The 19729-nt window shown below is 43.5% G+C and overlaps 1 protein-coding gene across 4 annotated transcripts in view; it reads right to left on the reverse strand.

The window, feature by feature from the left end:
- LOC136875406 (sodium-coupled monocarboxylate transporter 1) overlaps positions 1-19729 on the reverse strand; it is a 238344-nt gene that overhangs the window by 72636 nt on the left and 145979 nt on the right. The gene's annotated exons all lie outside the window — the stretch shown is intronic.

Below are 19729 nucleotides of genomic sequence, written 5' to 3' on the forward strand. Positions count from 1 at the left end.
GTCAAAAGAGAACAAATAAATTTTGGAAAGAAATCAATAATAAGGTAACACAATATTATTGAAGCAATTAAAACTCATCTTGTGGCCCAGTTTATCACACCAACCGCGTAAGTACACCACACTACAACGAACGTCAGCACATCTCAAGTATTGTTACAACTCTGACTACGCCACGATAATGCAAACTAATCAAACCGTTATCGGAGAAACCAAAGCGGGAACATACCACAACAATGCAATAAATGGAGTGTAGCTTCAGAAACCGAAACCACACTCATAATTTAAAGAAAGGAAAATTTAACAGTAATAATAATAATTAAGGAAGAAAATTAATCTAAAAGAAGAAATTGGAATAAAATTCAGTTCGACCCCAAGCACGCTTCAGTATTCACATGAGTTTAAAATCAGCAAAGGTCACATTAATTTTAAATATTCACGCGCCTTTAGTAGGCTAACTGTACAACCAGACTACATGGACTGTAAATAGTTTTCCATTTTATTTTTCTTTCCACGGGGACAATTTTAAATTAATAACAACGGATGCAGTAATTTAATTTTTCACTGCTCCTGTTAAAAAGCAGGTCATTTTAAAAACCACACGGTTCTCGTGACGTAGAAGTATGTCCTTTCAATGGTAATTATTAACTCCCCCCTCCATAAAAAACATAACAGCTTGGGCATGGTTTAAATTTGCTGAATTAAATAATTTCAACCAGAAAATGTTCACTAAAAAACTTAATATGTTCATAAAGTGAATGGTATCTTCAGTATAAAAAACTTAAATAATATTACATCCTGAGCCGACATTTTGAATTTCGTTCACCAGTAAGCTGGACGAAGCCACGCACATTAATCTCGCCGAGACAGTTCATATAACATATAAAGTTGGACTTACCAAGGTGATGAGGCTGTTTCACGATATTTATAATTTATTTATTTAGCGTATGGCTAGAGATACAGCGTCTATTATTGTAAGATCTACACCATATACGTATGTCCAAGTAGTTTATATAGTCTATAGCCTCTGAAGTCGCAAAAGCAAAGTCACCAGAACTGCCCTTGTATTTTCTAGGCCTGCATTCTTCGATGATGTGCTTCACTGTCTGTTGTGTAGCGCCACAGTCACACTCCGTTCCTCTTGTAGTGGAAGGCTGCACAGTTCCCGTCGTTTGTTCTGATCCTGTTCAGTGTGAACCATGTCTACGAGGGAGGTTGAAACCTGGCGGCGGGGTCTTCTTCACAGAAGGCATTGTCGAGCAGTATTTGTCCTTGAGTCTCTTCTGCCATTCAGCAGAAGTTTGGTATTTGCTGTTCCACAAGTTCATGGCATCTCTAGTTTTCTCGAACGCAGACGATTAATATTCGCATCGCCGATCTCATTATGAATCGGGAGTTCTGGATTATTCACTATTTTAGTGAATTCTCTTAGGAGAGCATCTCTACGTTTGAGATCTGGAGGAGGGATATGACTTAACACTGGTAGCCATTGCGTGGGAGTAGATTTGATTGTGCCAGTGATGAGACGCATTGTAGTGTTCAGCTGGGTATCTATGATTTTTGTGTGGGCACTATTTAGCCAAACAGCAGAACAGTATTCAGCAGTCGAGTACACCAACCCTAAAGCTGAACATCTCAGAGTTGCAGCTGTAGATCCACATAGCTTATGACTTATATTGTTGCGAGTTCTTATTTTGGCAGAGACATTCAGAATATGTTGTATATAAGACCATGTTCTATCCAGTGTGACTCCTAGATATTTAGGGTACCTATTATGTCTTCATTTCTGGTTGTCCATGTACACATTTAACTCCCTGTTAGACATTTTAATATTTAGGTGGAAGCAACAAACTTCAGTTTTGCTGATGTTTGGTTGGTGTCCCCTTATTTTAAAGTAGTGTTCCAGTGTCTTGAGGTCTTCAGTCAGGATCTCTTCTGTTTTCTCAACTGTTTTGTCCCTGATAGCAAGTGCCCAGTCATCTGCGTATCCGAATTTCCTTGAAAGTGTCTTCGGCATGTCTGCAATATATAAACTAAACAGCAAAGCATCGAGAACTGATCCCTGTGGCAGACCGTTGTTCAGCGATCTTTCGATGCTTATAGCTGTCTCATTGTACACATGAAATTTTCTTTCACTTAACATGTTGTTCAGGAGTCGTGCAGTTATCCTATATGGGACCACTTTCAGGAAATTGTAGAGTAATCCCTCTTTCCAGACGGTGTCATAGGCTGCTGTCAAGTCTATGAATCACTGAAGTCTTGAGTTTTCTTTGGAAGCCTGCTTCTATGTAGGTCGTAAGAAACATAACTTGATCAGTCGTATGGTCTAAGGCCCGCCTGTTCCACTGGAATTTTCTTGAGTATCTTGGGACCAATTCTGTTGACCAGAAGTCTTTCTAGTAGTTTATATGCAACGCTGAGCAAGGCAATAGGGCGGTAGCCCTCCGGTTTTTCACTTGGTTTACCTTTCTTATGCAACGCAATAATCTTTGTCTGAATAGTTTTGGTGTCTTGCCTCTTTCAAGGTGAGCCAGCCAGGCCAGCCAGGCCTTTTCTCCACAGTGAGCGAACAACTCTGGGTGCATACCATCCTCACCAGGGCTTTACCTGATTTAGTGTCACTGATAGCTATATTTATTTCTTCCACGCTAAATGGTTTGGAGTGTGACACCGGGGAACTACTTTTCAGGAGTTTCAATTCTTTCTTTCAGTTCTTAGTAAGTTTCTTATTTCTTTTACTTTTGGAAGACATGACCAGATGAGAGGCGATCTTGTTCGGATGGATTTCTGACGTCGTCCGTCCAGTTGATTTTCCGTCTCCAAGCTTCTTTAGGAGAGACCATGCTGGTGGACTCGATTTAGTGAAGTCTAGAGAGCTAACTTTATCTTTCAGTTTTTGCCTCCTGGCTGCATCTAGGCTGTGTAGAAGCTGGTCTGCAATTTCATGGTCACTGCTCTCAATAAATTGTTGGTAAAAGTTTTCGCTTTCCTCGTTCCGTCCAGGGATGTATTCCCTCCGAAACCCTCTAGGGATATATTTCTTTGCTGCTGACACCACAGCTCCTACGAATCTTTCATGAACGTCATGTGCAGGTGGTATCCGACCTACGCATTTATCAAGTTCTTCTGCGAAACCAAGCCAGTCAGCCTTATTGAAATTCCAGCGTGGTCGAGGTATAGATATGATAAGAGGGATTAGGATGCCAATTTCATATAATACTTCACAACTTACAACCGTGGCGACTTATATCCCTGTATTACGGCATGCTCCGATGGTGAAAAGGAACGGTCACTTTATCTAGTGTCTTGAAGTAAAAACTGCACACAAATACTCGTAATTTTCTATCATCACCCACCATTAGTGTGATTTGAATACACACACAGACCGTCTGTTGGCCATTGTAACAGGAGTCCGTAAGCACGACATGTTGCCTGAAGCAAAGCGGGCTTACAACAACACCAGTACTAGCGGCTTACGTCAGGGTACGCTGTGGAAAACAGTTTAGTCAAGTGGCGCTAACCAATACCAACTTCATAACAACAAAGCTCCACGGAATATCCAATGGTGATGGATCAGCCTACCGTTATATTACAATTTACACCAATAAGAACCTTAAATGTACAACAATTAGTTATCGCGGAGTTGCGTTCCATTGGGCAAGGTTAAACAATAGTTTCCTTTCACCTTTTCTTTTAAATTCCACACGAACAGATTTCCGGTGTAGCGGTAATTCCACATAGTCCTCATAATTGTACCGCTACAGTACTGAGGAATTGTATTCCCTCCCTTTCTCGGACAATGCCCTCTTTTGGTTTCATTCCTGCCTGTATGGCCGTCAGCAGTGTGTTACAGATAGGATAAACAAATCAACTTTGCAGTCCGTGCAGTGTGGTGTGCCCAAAGGGACGGTCTTAGGACCCCTTCTTTTTCTATTTACATTAATAATGTCTGCCAAAACCTAACGCACTGCAAATACCATGTATACGCCGATGATGTGCAAATGTACCTCCTTACATCGCCAGAAATAATATTTTCGGCCATAGACAAAATCAATCAGGATCTAACATCGTTTTCTTCTTAGTCTTTAAGATGTGGTCTAACGTTAAACCCACAACAACTCAAGGCATCATAACATACCATTCATGCCATCAATACAATTCCTAGGCGTTACTTTCGATGATATGTCATGGAAAACGCATATTACGAGCATCACCCAGAAAACATTCTCTGCATTGCACATGCTGCTCGGGTATAAATACTTATTTCTTGGAACATAGCAGAGTGTTAACTACGTAGGTGTAGACATTAATCTTTTCATGCTGACGCAGCATACTACGTGACCGTGACGTCACAGCCACGTGCTCTTGTTTGGTAAACATAGCCACGTGCTTTTTTGACAGCTGTCTTCTTGACGAACCCTAACCTCACTTTGAAGGACAATAGAGCGTCGCTAACCTCACTGCTGCCATCTTTACGGCGGTAAACCTCAAGGCTACCACCGTATGCATGTTATAGCGCGGAATTTAAAATCCAACAACGGAACATTGCTAACCTCACTCTTGTCATCTCTACGGCGGTAAACCTCAAGGCTGCCACCTTATGCATGTTGTAGCGCGGAATTTATAATCCAACAACAGAACATTGCTAAACTCTCTGCTATCATCTTGAAAAGTTCGGTATTCCAAACACTAGTTCGAAAAACGTAACTCATCGCACCTCGGGGATTTTATTAGGTAAGACGTAACCCCTAGGTTCCATTCCTTGTTATGAACATGAAACCATTTACAAATAAGGATTAATTTTCTACACTTAAAAAAGTACAAGCGTTCTTGCTGATAGCGATCGATGAGGTTGTTGCTCTTTTAGCACTTTAGCCCTTTAGCCCATTAGCCCATTAGCCCTTTATCCCATTAGCCCTTTAGCCTATTAGCCCTACAAGGAATGCGCGGTAATCTAATCTTCTTAGAACAAAGGTATCCCCTGACATGTTCTAAACACATGTTGTATCGAGTACAGTGTTCTATTATAGTCTTAATCACTTATTTAGTGTTCTAAACACTTCAATCAATGTTCCGATCACATGATCACGGTATAGAGTGCAGTGTTCGATTCTAGTCTTGTTATGTTTCTTTAGTGATTTGCAAGTCTAAACATGCATAATGACGTCATCACTGAAGCACGTGCTTACTCTAGCTATTCCGATGCAGGTTTAAACTTGTTCGATAGAGCTATGCCTTGACATAAGAGGAGGCCTTAACAGCTTATGTATAGCCGCTATTGTCTAAAGATAGCTGCTGTGAAGAAAAAGCACGTCGAAGCTTTCAAATTGCCCGCCACCAAATTTCAAAGGTATGAGGTTTAGTGCTGTAAAAATACCTGCGCGATGCAAAGCTAGATTTCTTCATCAGAGCAGCCACCATCTTGTGTGAGCACCTCTAGGCCGTATCATAAGCAGCTGTGTATAGTTATCGTCTTGTCGCTGCTACCTCCCGCAAGCACCCCTAGGGCGTCTCATAAGAGCAGCAGCCATCTTGTGCAAGCGCTCTTAAGCTGTCTCATAAGAAGCTATGTATAGCCGCCATCTTGTGGAAATAGATAGCTGCCAATGCCGAAGGGCCTAAGTCGGAATCGAACCGTCGATCTCATCATTAGACTATGTTTTTCTTATGTTATCATGTTCCTGATACTGCAAACCTAGGTATTAGGTAGAAAAATTTTGTCCGTTTTCGAGATTATTAACATTTTGCATTTAAGCCCCAAATTTAATGAATCGAAACTGCACGGCACGTTATACTCTCTACCATAGCAAGACTTGATCATGTTGCGAAGACTTGCTTCAATACAAGCTAAAACAGAACGAATGCCAAAGGGCCTAAGTAGGAACCGAACCGTTGATCTCATCAATAGACTATGTTTTACTTGTCCCCATACTGCGAACCGAGGTATTGGGTAGAAAAATTTTGTCCGTTTTGCACTACGATGCACCGTTTTCGAGATATTTAACATTTTGCATTTAAGCCCCAAATTTAATGAATCGAACTAGCACGACACGTTAGCCTCTAAGCTAGCTTTCTTCATAAGAGCAGCAGCCATCTTGCGCAAGCACCCTTAAGGCGTCTCATAAGGAGTCGTCTATAGCCGCCATCTTGCGTCCGCCATCTTGCGCAAGCATCCTTAGGGCGTCTCTAGCCATCTTGTGCAAGGACCCTTAAGCCGCCTCATAAGAGCAACCGCCATCTTGCGCAAGCATCTCTAGGGCGTCTCATAAGGAGCCTTGTATAACCGCTATCTTGCGCAAGCATCCCAAGGGAGTCTCATAAGAACCTATGTATAGTAGCCATTTTGCATAAGGACCTTTAAGGAGTCATGTATAGCAACCATCTTGTGCAATTAGCGTCGAGAGATGGCTGCTGTAGAATTTTTCTTTTTAAATTATCCGCCACCATATTTCAACTAAAGAGTGTAGCACTGAGGTTTGCGATGTAAGATGGCGGATGACAGCTGACACAGAGCGCGTGAGTTTGTTCACTAAACAAGAGCACGTGGAATTTTTCAATTTGCCGCCACCACATTTCAAAGGTATCTAGCTAAAGATGGCAGCACAGTGCTCTCTTGATCAAAGATGGCGGATGACAGCTAACAGAACTTTTCAAATTGCCCGCTACTGCAGAGGGCAGCAACGTGCTCTGTACATTAAAGATGGCGGATGACAGCTGACGAAATTGCCCGCATGAGAGCAGCACAGTGCTCTATTGATTAAAGATGGCGGATGACAGCTGTCAAAAAGCACGTGGCTTTGTTTCCAAACAAGAGCACATAGAATTTTTCAAATTGCCACCACCACATTTCAAAGGTATCTAGCTAAAGATGGCAGCACGGTACTCTCTTGACTAAAGATGGCGGATGACAGCTAACAGAACTTTTCAAATTACCGCCACCACATAGAGGGCAGCACAGTGCTCTGTGGATTAAAGATGACGGATGACAACTGACGAAATTGCCCGCATGATAGCAGCACAGTGCTCTATTGATTAAAGATGGTGGATGACAGCTGTCAAAAAGCACATGGCTTTGTTTCCAAACAAGAGCACGTGGAATTTGCCGCCACCACATTTCAAAGGTATCTAGCTAAAGAGGGCAGCACTGTGCTCTGTTGATTAAAGATGGCGGATGACGGCTGTCAAAAAAGCGCGTGAATTTGTTTCCAAACAAGAGCATGTAGAATTTTTCAAATCGCCGCCACCACATAGAGGGCAGCACGGTGCTCTCTTGATATAAGATGGCTGCTGTCATGTGGAATTGCCTGCCACCACATTTCAAAGGTATCTAGCTAAAGAGGGCAGCACGGTGCTCTCTAGATTAAAGATGACTGCTGTCAAAAAGCATTTTTCAAATTATCCGCCATCACATTTCAAAGGTAAGTAGCTAAAGAGGGTAGCGCTGTGCTCTTTGGATTAAAGATGGCGGACGGTAGCTGTCAAATAAGCATGTAGCATCGTTTCCAAACAAGAGCACGTGGAATTTTTCAAATTGCCGCTACCACATTTCAACTTAAGAGTGCTGTACGGTGCTCCCTTGATTAAAGATGGCGGATGTAGTTGTCAAAAAAAGCACGTGGTTTGTTTCCAAAGAGGGGCACTTAGAAGTTTTCAAATTGCCGCTACCACATAGAGTGCAGCACGGTGCTCTCTTGATTAAAGATGGCTGCTATCAAAAAGCATTTTTCAAATTATCCGCCACCACATTTCAAAGATTTAGAGGGCAGCATGGTGTTCTGTTGATAAAAGATGGCGGATGACAGCTGTCAGAAAAGCACGTGGATTTGTTTACCGATTCAAATCTCGCGCTAGTGAGGTTAGTTTGGTAGCACTAAGGTTTAGGCCCGTTAAGATGGCAGCACTGCGGATGACAGGTGACGAATTTACAGCTACTGCGATAAAGAGGGCAGCACGGTGCTCTGTAGTTTAAAGATGGCGGATGACAGCTGTCAAAAAGCACGTGGATTTGTTTACCTATTCAAATCTCGCGCTGGTTAGGTTAAGTTGGTACTACTGAGGTTTAGGCCCGTCAAGATGGCAGTACTGAGATTAGCGATGCGTTGTTGTCTGTCAAAAAGCACGTGGCTGTCAAAAACACGTGGATTTGTTTACAAATTCAAATCTCGCGCTAGTTAGGTTAAGTTGGTACTACTGAGGTTTAGGCCCTTCAAGATGGCAGTACTGAGGTTAGCGATGCGTTGTTGTTGATGATAGCTGTCAAAAAGCACGTGGCTTTGTTTACAAATTCAAATTTCCCGCGGGTGGTGGAGGAGACCTCTGGGAGGCCTCTGGCTGTGGTGGTGGTGGAGGAGGCCTCTGGGAGGCCTCTGGCTGTGGTGGTGGTGGAGGAGGCATCTAGGAGGCCTCTGGCTGTGGTGGTGGTGGAGGAGGCTTCTGGGAGGCCTCTGGCTGTGGTGGTGGTGGAGGAGGCATCTGGGAGTCCTCTGGCTGTAGTGGCGGTTGAGGTGGCCTTTGGGAGCCCGCGGTGGCGGTGGCGTCAGAACTGTCCAATTATACTACTTACTTCAGCTGCTACCAATTCATGCTCCTTCCGACAACACCCGACAGGCTGTCACATTTCACTTACCCAGGTGGAGAACGGAATCCCAAAGGAACTCTTGGTTTATGCAGGCCCTAAGATCCCTGAACGAAATCTGCGGGATGGTCAGCTGGTGAAATTCGCAGACATCTTATGGACGCTTCATGGACAGTGTGTTGTTCCTTGCAACTTGTTCTGTGCATTTGGTAAGTGAAAGTTATTCTTCCTTCCTTCCGTCATTTCAAATGTTAAACACTTTTCTGTTTTCATGGTTTCTTTTCTTCTTTTGTGTGTTTTGTAAGCATGTATATATTGTACACTGACTGACAGAGCAAATGCAACACCAAGAAGGAATGGTCAGAACTTTATGCCAATTGCAGGGTAGACTGACGTCACTGAGGTATGCTCATGATGTGAAATGCGCCGCTGTGCTGCGCACGTAGCGAACGATAAATGGGACACGGCGTTGGCGAATGGCCCACTTCGTACCGTGATTTCTCAGCCGACAGTCATTGTAGAACGTGTTGTCGTGTGCCACAGGACACGTGTATAACTAAGAATGCCAGGCCGCCGTCAACGGAGGCATTTCCAGCAGACAGACGACTTTACGAGGGGTATGGTGATCGGGCTGAGAAGGGCAGGTTGGTCGCTTCGTCAAATGGCAGCGATACCCATAGGGATGTGTCCACGGTGCAGCGCCTGTGGCGAAGATGGTTGGCGCAGGGACATGTGGCACGTGCGAGGGGTCCAGGCGCAGCCCGAGTGACGTCAGCACGCGAGGATCGGCGCATCCGCCGCCAAGCGGTGGCAGCCCCGCACGCCACGTCAACCGCCATTCTTCAGCATGTGCTAGACACCCTGGCTGTTCCAATATCGACCAGAACAATTTCCCGTCGATTGGTTGAAGGAGGCCTGCACTCCCGGCCCGGCGTCCGCTCAGAAGACTACCATTGACTCCACAGCATAGACGTGCACGCCTGGCATGGTGCCGTGCTAGAGCGACTTGGATGAGGGAATGGCGGAACGTCGTGTTCTCCGATGAGTCACGCTTCTGTTCTGGCAGTGATAGTCACCGCAGACGAGTGTGGCGTCGGCGTGGAGAAAGGTCAAATCCGGCAGTAACTGTGGAGCGCCCTACCGCTAGACAACGCGGCATCATGGTTTGGGGCGCTATTGCGTATGATTCCACGTCACCTCTAGTGCGTATTCAAGGCACGTTAAATGCCCACCGCTACGTGCAGCGTGTGCTGCGGCCGGTGGCACTCCCGTACCTTCAGGGGCTGCCCAATGCTCTGTTTCAGCAGGATAATGCCCGCCCACACACTGCTCGCATCTCCCAACAGGCTCTACGAGGTGTACAGATGCTTCCGTGGCCAGCGTACTCTCCGGATCTCTCACCAATCGAACACGTGTGGGATCTCATTGGACGCCGTTTGCTAACTCTGCCCCAGCCTCGTACGGACGACCAACTGTGACAAATGGTTGACAGAGAATGGAGAACCATCCCTCAGGACACCATCCGCACTCTTATTGACTCTGTACCTCGACGTGTTTCTGCGTGCATCGCCGCTCGCGGTGGTCCTACATCCTACTGAGTCGATGCCGTGCGCATTGTGTAACCTGCATATCGGTTTGAAATAAACATCAATTATTCGTCCGTGCCGTCTCTGTTTTTTCCCCAACTTTCATCCCTTTCGAACCACTCCTTCTTGGTGTTGCATTTGCTCTGTCAGTCAGTGTATTTAATTAAATCGATATAGGGAATTTCACAAAAATGTACCCCTGATGTCTGAAGAACATGGCTTCGATTCCCGTGCGGCAATGATCTCCATGGTCTCTGTCAGTGATCCTGGACTGATCACACCTTCCACACGCCTTATTGCGTATAAAATGTGGTATCCATTGTGTTTCATTTTCAGATAATTGCTAGTGTTCTATGTCGTATATTGTGTGTTTATTTTGTTCCTTGAATGTATTATCTTACAGAAAACAACGTTGTTTGAAATATGTTTTGTTAGATAGTGTTTAAGAGTATCGCGTTATGCGACAGTTTGATCATTCATAAATATATTCAGATAGGATTTAATGACTTTCACGTGTTTTGGAAGTGTGCTTAATATAGCTTTATTAAACGCCTCAACCATCGTGTACCATAAAATGGTGAAACTATGAAACCATGATACCGGAATAGTTGCACTTATTCTATGCGATGTACCTTCTTATTAAGTGTATTTGTTTAACTAATCAGTTTGTAATAATATAGTGAGTGTCAACGATCATTTATTCGTTAGAAGGGGGGACGCCTCTTCGATATCGTTAAGAGTATGAAGTGCAAAGGTGCAAATCAGATAGAGACTGAAAGACATTTAAGTTACTACTCATAAATCAAATATACATTACTTTATGTAAAACGTTATGGCATACCTTCTCGTATATAATTGAATACGTGTTTTTCTCAGTTCATCAAAGATTGCGTTTTAACGCAAAGAACACCATTCTTCTCAACTGGTAAACAAAGTCGTATTCCTCTCATATTTAGATTCCCCTACTTTCTAGACAATTAACTTAGTGCCCATTTTATAGGGAACAGACCATCGATCCGTATGCTCTTGAGTTTAGCCGTGGATACTGTGAAAGTAGGGGTGATGGGACTTCCATGCTGGGGTTGTTTCTGGAAGGTCTCATTCAACAGATTCCATTCATCCATCGTATTAGTGAAATGAAATATTTAATTATGTTCTGGAGCTATGGGCAGGTGCAATATTTTCGATTGACGAGGGGCGCATTTTAGACGGTCCAGTAGTGGAAAGCTGAATTAAAACTGTTTTCAGTAGTTACTGCTCCAGGCCAATAACAACGGATTCGATTTGGCCTTCGACTCTTCCCCGGCAATTTGAATTCTTTGTCGGGTGTAGATTCACGAAATGATTGACCAGACTGTGCTGTTACCGGAATAAGTTTTGTACCCAAATATGACAACAAGTTGAGTGATTTAGTCGTGTTATATCAACGTCACCGTTTGCTTTCTAGAAAGAGAGTTTGTGAAAAGTGTGGTTGTGATACTCGATTGTGTGTGATTGAAAACGGCAATCGTATAAAATTTACATGGGGTTGTTGAGTCGCAGGGGATGTTAAATACGGTTGGCGTGTGAGTGCATGAAAAAATACATTCTTTGAAAGTTTGAACTTGTTTGAAATAGGTTGTATTGTTGTATTGTGGTCCTTGGGTCCTACTGTCAAAAACGAGTTGGGCTTCGGTGCTCCCACGATCGTTGACTGGTCAAGTTTTTGCCGCGAAGTGGCTGGGAAGGAACAAGAAACAAACAGTAGGACCCGGGGTAATAGTATAGATTGCCGAGAGTGGAGGAAGGTCCGCTATTTGGAGGCGTGGAAACGTTTTCCAACAGTGAAAAGAGACAAGGAGACTCTCTTAGCTTGTATAAAGGAGTGGATGCTGCCCGGATAGTTGGAAGGCGTTTAGAGGAACCAATCTCTTCAGGGTCAATAAACACCTATAACACTGAAAGACTCCGTTAAGAACCTTGGTATAATTTTATATGTATTTAATTTGGTCACAGCACGTAACAAAAATTTGTCAACGTGTATTCGGTTCATTACACTCAGTGTACAAAATGAGGGACATTCTGAAGCTGCTCGACTAATACTACCAATGGTGATGTAGTCTGCAATAACATAAGTTGATCACTTGGTTCTAAACGTCAACGGGCGCATTCGATTCATTCTAAATGTACCACTACATTCCCACATCAGCTGTACTGGTTAAGATTATGTGATAGACGTAAGTACCGAGCTGTTTCTCTTCTGCACAACTGTAAACAGGTAAACCAGATTATCTCAGAGTAGACCTCAACTAACCCTCTCCTCAAGGTCATGAATACGATCCCTGCTGTCCATCCACACTCATCACCGCAGTACGTATATCAACTCATTTGTACCGAGTATCACACGTTCCTGGAATTCTCTTCCGGCTGAAATTAGAGACGTAAGTAACCTACAGCTACTCAGAAGAAGGTGCTGGAAATTTTCTCTACATTGAGATTAATTACTCTAAGAAGCACCGTCAAATGTTAGATTGTTAAATAAATAAAATGTAAATATAAGGTTAGTAACATTATAGTTTAAAATTCTCGGGATTTAGTTTTAATAATTTTGACTGATAAAGCACTTCAGTTCAACCACACAGGCATGGCTTTTAAAATTCTTCAACAACGGCTTTACTTCCCCAAAAATTCCAAAAATATGGAGAAAATCCAAGGTGATCGCATTTCTGAAACCTGGAAAGGAACCTTCGAACCCCAAAAATCTCAGACCAAACTCCTTACTCTGCCACCTATACAAAATAATGGAAAGAATGTTGTTTAGTCGCTTAATGGGAGTAGTAGACCAAGTCCTAATCCCTCAGCAATGTGGCTTCCGCCCATGAAAGAGTTGCACAGCACACGTTTTACATCTAACCCAGCACAACGAGGACGGGTTTGAAATGAAGAAGATTACTGGTGTATCTTTTGTGGACCTCTCAGCCGCCTACGATACACTAAATCACAGGATATTATTACACAAACTTTATAGAATGATTACAGACATCAAGGTAACCAAGATGATAGCTACTCTCCTGGAAAATCGTCGCTTTTCTGTCGAATTCCAAGGACGCCGAAGCAGATGGAGGAATCAAAGGAATGGACTACCTCAAGGCAGTGTACTGGCTCCTATTCTTTTCAACATCTACACTAATGACCAGCCATTACCAGAAAATACTAAAAGCTTTATCTATGCCGATGACCTTGCACTTGCAACTCAAACTGATACCTTTGATGAAGCAGAGATCTCTTTAACTGCTGCATTAGAAGAGCTAGGTACCTACTATGAGAAAAACCAACTCAAACCAAATCCAGCTAAGACTCAAATTTGTGCGTTCCATCTGCGGCATGCGCAGGCCTCTCAGAAACTCAAAGTACTGTGGAAGGGAAACTTACTGGAACACTGTTTTACACCAAAGTACCTGGGAGTTATGCTGGATCGCACATTAACATATGAGAAACATTGCCAAAACCTGAAACAAAAGATAGCTGCCAGAAACAACATTCTACGAAAGTTATCAGGAACAAGTTGGGGAACACAACCACAAACAATTAGAACATCAGCTCTAGCTCTATGTTATTCTGCAGGAGAATATGCCTCCCCGGTTTGGTACAGGTCAGCTCATACGAAGCAGGTCGACATCGCTTTAAACGAAAGCTGCAGGATCATTACTGGATGTTTGAAACCTGCACCCATTGAGAAGGTCCAACTTTTAGCTGGTATTGCTCCCGGTGAGATTCGTAGGGAGGTAGCAGCTAACAAAGAAAGGCTCCAGTCATCTTCTTCAGAAGCACATCCTCTTTATGGATACCACCCAGCAACACAGAGGCTAAAATCTAGAAAAAGTTTTCTCCCCACATCAGTGAACCTTGAGGGGAAAGCAGAGAATGCTAGAGTCACAATGTGGAAAGAAAGAATCCACCACCTTTCCAACTGGATAGAGCCGAAGGAAAGTCTTCCATGTGGACACCAGGAGAAGTGGACAGTATGGAAAGCCGTTAACAGACTGCGTACAGAAGTCGGCAGAACAAAAGTAAATTTGCGGAAGTGGGGCTTCTTAAGTGATTCATCACTTTGTGATTGCGGAGAGCAGCAGACGATCCAACATGTATGTCAGTGTGTTTTATGTCCTTCAATGTGCACTATGAAAGACTTGATTGCAGCTTCCCCCAACGCTATTGACGTCGCCCAATACTGGGCAAGCGTCATCTAGCTCTCGAATATTGTTGCTCTATCTGTGACTGTATAATAGACTTGTATATTTGTATAGTAGGAATGTAGATATCTTGTTGCTTTTTGTTAAATATCTGTAAGTAAAGTTGATACTTCTGACACGTATAAAGAAAGAAGACGTTTTAATAATATTAAATACTGTAAACTCATTTAACAAATTTAAAATATTTTTTTATACTTTCAATTTCAATTAAATTACATTTTAAGTCTACTTTAGATTGTTTTAAATTTATGTTAATATTAAGTACTTACAGTACAATGCTTTATGTCTATGCAGGTGTGTAATTATATAAGTATGTTCGGTCCTCAGCCCGAAGGCTGGTTGGATTCTCAGCAGCTCTGCCACCAGCTGTCATAGATGGCCTGGGCATCACTGAAGAGGCGTACTAGGGAAATGAGGAGTGAGGTAGTTTCCCATTGTTTTCCTCACCGAGCCAGAAGTTGCTATTACATATCAGTCTGCCAATCCCACTGAAATGCATGCAACAACCGACCCTATGAGCAACATTTTCACACCAATCATAGCAGGGACTGGCTGCATAAGGAATGGCATTACTAGCATCGCTCATACCTCGGTCACTTTCATATTGTCAAAGCCAAGGATAAGACAGAGACAGATCAGTGAAAGTAACAGCATTGTTCTAGCCCATACCAGAAGACAGAGTGTACTGTGAACACTAGGTCCCGCCAGCAAACGCCACAATTATATGGTTTGTCATAATAGCAGGCTTCATAACCTGAGCCCCGCCATGTACAGAAAGTCATTAATAAATACAAAAAAATAGATAAATAAATACATAAATAAAATAGGGAAATAGGAGGGCGATGCCCAAAAATTGTCCTGTCATGCATACGCAAAATATCGAAAATAGATGGAGACATGTGAAGCACGGCAGCTGTTCAGTTACAGGGGTCGGCAGGAGAAAACAACACTTCGCCCCCGTTGCTGCTCTATATCCACATCTGCATTAAAGTAAGTGTATTCATATCCCGTATTCAGCATTGTTCATTTTAGATGCGTAATTTGTGCTTTAATTCTGCGCGGGTTAGTAATACATTACGATTGACGATAATGGCGCCACAATGCCTTGTCCAACAGGAATGCAAGCAAGACGCAATGACGAATATTGCTCTTTATTTGGTTTTATGGGTAAATTTAATTCTGGGGGAGGGATGGTGCTTCCAGGACATCGCAATGAACACATCTCTCTTCTAAAAGGATTTCCAGGTAGGATTTCCATAAGTGATAATTCCTATTAACGTTACTAACTTTGGAAGTAGTAGTATAATAGGACAGTTCGGCGGCCTCCTCCTCCTCCTCCCGCGGGAAATTTGAATTTTGGCGGGAAATTTAAATTTTAGCGCGAGATTTGAATTTGTAAACAAAGCCAGGTGCTTTTTGACAGCTGTCATCGACAACAACGCATCGCAAACCTCACTGCTGTCATCTTGATGGGCCTAAACCTCAGTGGTACCAACTTAACCTAACTAGCGCGAGATTTAAATTTGTAAACAAATCCACGTGTTTTTTGACAGCCACGTGCTTTTGGACAGACAACAACGCATATCTAACCTCACTGCTGCCATCTTAACGGGCCTAAACCTCAGTAGTACCAACTTAACCTCACAAGCGCGAGATAAACAAATCCACGTGTTTTTTGACAGCTGTCATCCGCCATCTTTAAACTACAGAGCACCGTGCTGCCCTCTTTATCGCAGTAGCTGCAAATTCGTCACCTGTCATCCGTAGTGCTGCCATCTTAACGGGCCTAAACCTTAGTGCTACCAACTTAACCTCACTAGCGTGAGATAAACAAAGCCACGTGAATTGTTTGACAGCTGTCATCCGCCATCTTTAATCAAGAGAGCGCCGTGCTGCGCTCTATGTGGTGGCGGCAAAGTCGAAGTGCTTTACAAACTCACGTGCTTTTGTCATCCGCCATCTTTAATCCAGAGAGGACCGTGCTGCCCTCTTTGTGGCGGTGGCAAATTCCACGTGCTCTTGTTTGGGAAACAAACTCACGTGTATTTTCTGACAGCTGTCATCCGCCATCATTAATCGAGAGAGCGCCGTGCTGCACTCTATGTGGTGGCGGCAAAGTCGAAGTGCTTTGCAAACTCACGTGCTTTTGTCATCCGCCATCTTTAATCCAGAAAGGACCGTGTTGCCCTCTTTGTGGCGGTGGCACATTCCACGTGCTCTTGTTTGGGAAACAAACTCACGTGCTTTTTTCTGACAGCTGTCATCCGCCATCTTTAATCAAGAGAGCACCGTGCTGCCCTCTTTAGCTACTTACCTTTGAAATGTGGTGGCGGATAATTTGAAAAATGCTTTTTGACAGGAGCCATCTTTGAGCACCGTGCTGCCCTCTTTAGTTAGATACCTGTGGTAGCAGACAATTCTACGTGACAGCAGCCATCTTTGAGCACCGTGCTACCCTCTATGTAGTAGCGGCAAATTCTACATGCTCTTGTTTTTCAAACAAACCTACGCGCTTTTTTGTCAGCTGTCATCCGCCATCTTTAATCCAGAGAGGACCGTGCTGCTCTCTTTATCGTAGTAGCTGCAAATTCGTCAGCTGTCATCCGCCATCTTTAATCTACAGAACACCGTGCTGCCCTCTTTATCGTAGTAGTAGGCAATTTCTACGTCACAACTGTCATCCGCCATCTTTAATCGATAGAGCACCGTGCTGCTATCCTGCGGGCAATTTCGTCAGCTGTCATCCACCATCTTTAAACCACAGAATACCGTGCTACCCTCTTGCGTCAGCTGTCATCCGCCATCTTTAAACTACAGAGCAGCGTGCCGCTATCATGCGGGCAATTTCGTCCGCTGTCATCATTTTACTACAGAGCACCGTGCTGCAATCTTTAGCTGAAATGTGGTGGCAGACAATTTGAAAAGCTGCCAAGAGAGCATCGTGTTGGCATCTTTATTCTTTGACATGTGGTGGTGGCAAATTCCACATCCACCATCTGAGAGCACCGTGCTGCGCTCTTGATCGTAGTAGCGGACCATTTAAAAAGAACATGTCAAAGAATACCTTTGTTCTAGGAGAAGAAAAGACTCCAGTTCTGAACGGCTTGCCTAAGATAGCGATTGTGGAAGTCTAGATGGTGTTAACCTCATTTTCCTTGCTCTGTTAAGGCATAGCTTTATCGAATACTTGAAAATTATATTACAAAAGAAGTGATTAAGAATATAATCGAACACTGTACTCGATACAACATATGATCAGAACTTTGAATGATGTGTTTGGGGTGCACCTTCATTCTAAGAGAATCGAACCCGAGACTGCCGGGTGAGAGGCAAGCACACTAAACCAAACCGTAGGAGCCGGCAATTCTCCTTCTATACAATAATTTCGTGTGGCTATTTTCTAGCCAAGTGCAGTCTAAAAATAAATCCTAATCTTGTTACATCAGGAAGGGTAACTGGCTAAATCCTGGTCTTTCAGCGTCAGGAAGGGCAATCGGCTGTAAAACATATTCTTGCGATTTAAACTCTTGCGTCAGGAGGGGCACTCGGCTGTAAAACATATTTTTAATCCCAAGAGAATCGAACCAGAGACTGCCGGGTGAGAGGCAAGCACACTAAACCAAACCGTAGGAGCCGGTAATTCTCTTTCTATATAATAATTTCTTGTAGCTATTTCTAGCTAAGTGCAGTCTAAAAATAAATCCTAGTCTTGTTACATCAGGAAGGGTAACTGGCTAAATCCTGGTCTTTCAGCGTCAGGAAGGGCAACCGGCTGTAAAAAATAGTGTGTGATGTAAGAGGCTAGATACTGCTAGTTTTGTGTCAGGAAGGGCAACCAGTCGTAGAACAATAGTTCGTGAAGTGTAACACTAGATACTGTGATTTAAAATCTAAGAAGATCATCTAGCTGTAAAACCCCGATTCTCGTGTTAGAAAGAGCATCTAGTTGTAAAACAGATTCTTAATCCCAGTTCTTTGACGTCAGGAAGGGCAACCGACCGTAAAACAATAGTGTATGATGTAAGAGGCTAGATACTGATATTTAAGTTCCTAGAAGGGCATCCAGTTGTAAAAGAGATTCTTGTGATTTAAAATCTCGCGTCAGGAAGGGCAACCGGCCGTAAAACAGATTCTTGCTATTTAAAATCTCATGTTAGGAAGGGGCACTCGGCTGTAAAGTATATTTTTAATCCCGGTCCTGTTACGTTAGGAACCGCATCTAGCTGTAAAAAAGTGTTAAGCTTTAGTAGCCGGCTATGTGCTCACACCGGGTTACATTTTTTTGTTCCACCGCTTAGAACACTGTCTTTGAAGTTGCACCTGTGTAGTCAGCTAGAGCGAGGGGAGGAATGCATGCGTTGACTGAAATTGTACACTCGTCTTCCGGCTGTAGTAACCTTGAACTCACGGAACATTTTCTTAATCGTGTTAGTAATTCCTTCTGGTGTAAGTTCCTAACATAAAATATTATGATTGTACGGGGAGGGTATAACCTAGTGCTAGCACATAGCCTACCCCTATCGAAAGAGCCTGCACGGCGCCGGCACATAGGCTACTCCTGTTGAAGGAGCCTGCACAAGGTTTAACACCCCCATCAACAGCGTTATATACCCTTACTTAATGCTGGCTTTTTGCACACTCTCTGGTTATTCGAAACTGCCTAAGAATGTAATATACTACAGTAGGGAGAGGGTAAAACCCGGTGCCGGTAAATAGCCTACTCCTACCGAAGATACCTGCACACAGCTTATCGCCCCCATCCGACAGATGAATCACCCTCAACACTCTTGTACCCGCAATCATTCTCGCTACTTCGGGAGATAGCGGGTTCGAAAGCAATACCACGGCTCAGTTCACGGCTGGTCACAACCCACGGTCCCAAGTTGACAGCACCTTAGTCGCCTCTTACGACAGGCAGGGGATGCGGTGGGTGTCATTCTATCGCCACGACTACGATACGACTATTGTTGTTTAGTGTCCACTGTTCAGTAGCGTGGTCTATGTCGACAAGGAAAGTTGTGAAGATGATTATGAAAATGAGAAAAACCGTAAAGGAACGACCGCTTGAAGAATGAGACAAGAAAGGAGGACTCCCAATACATAAGCCACCCTAATATCACAGAGTAGGAGGAAAACTAAATGTGAAGGCCTACAATATCGAAAGCTCATAAAAGTGATCAACAGTAACATTACATTCACCATTGTTTGTTGTAATGTTCTTTCTCTCTTCTGCTGCCACTCATCTCCGATAGATGGGATTACTGATGCGTACCGAGAATAACAGCCTGTCTGAACATTGGCGAGGAAGTATCTGGGGAGGTAGACAACCTTCTTCTTCA

The sequence above is a fragment of the Anabrus simplex genome, chromosome 6 (assembly GCF_040414725.1).
Source record: "Anabrus simplex isolate iqAnaSimp1 chromosome 6, ASM4041472v1, whole genome shotgun sequence".
In the NCBI taxonomy this organism is placed as follows: domain Eukaryota; kingdom Metazoa; phylum Arthropoda; class Insecta; order Orthoptera; family Tettigoniidae; genus Anabrus; species Anabrus simplex.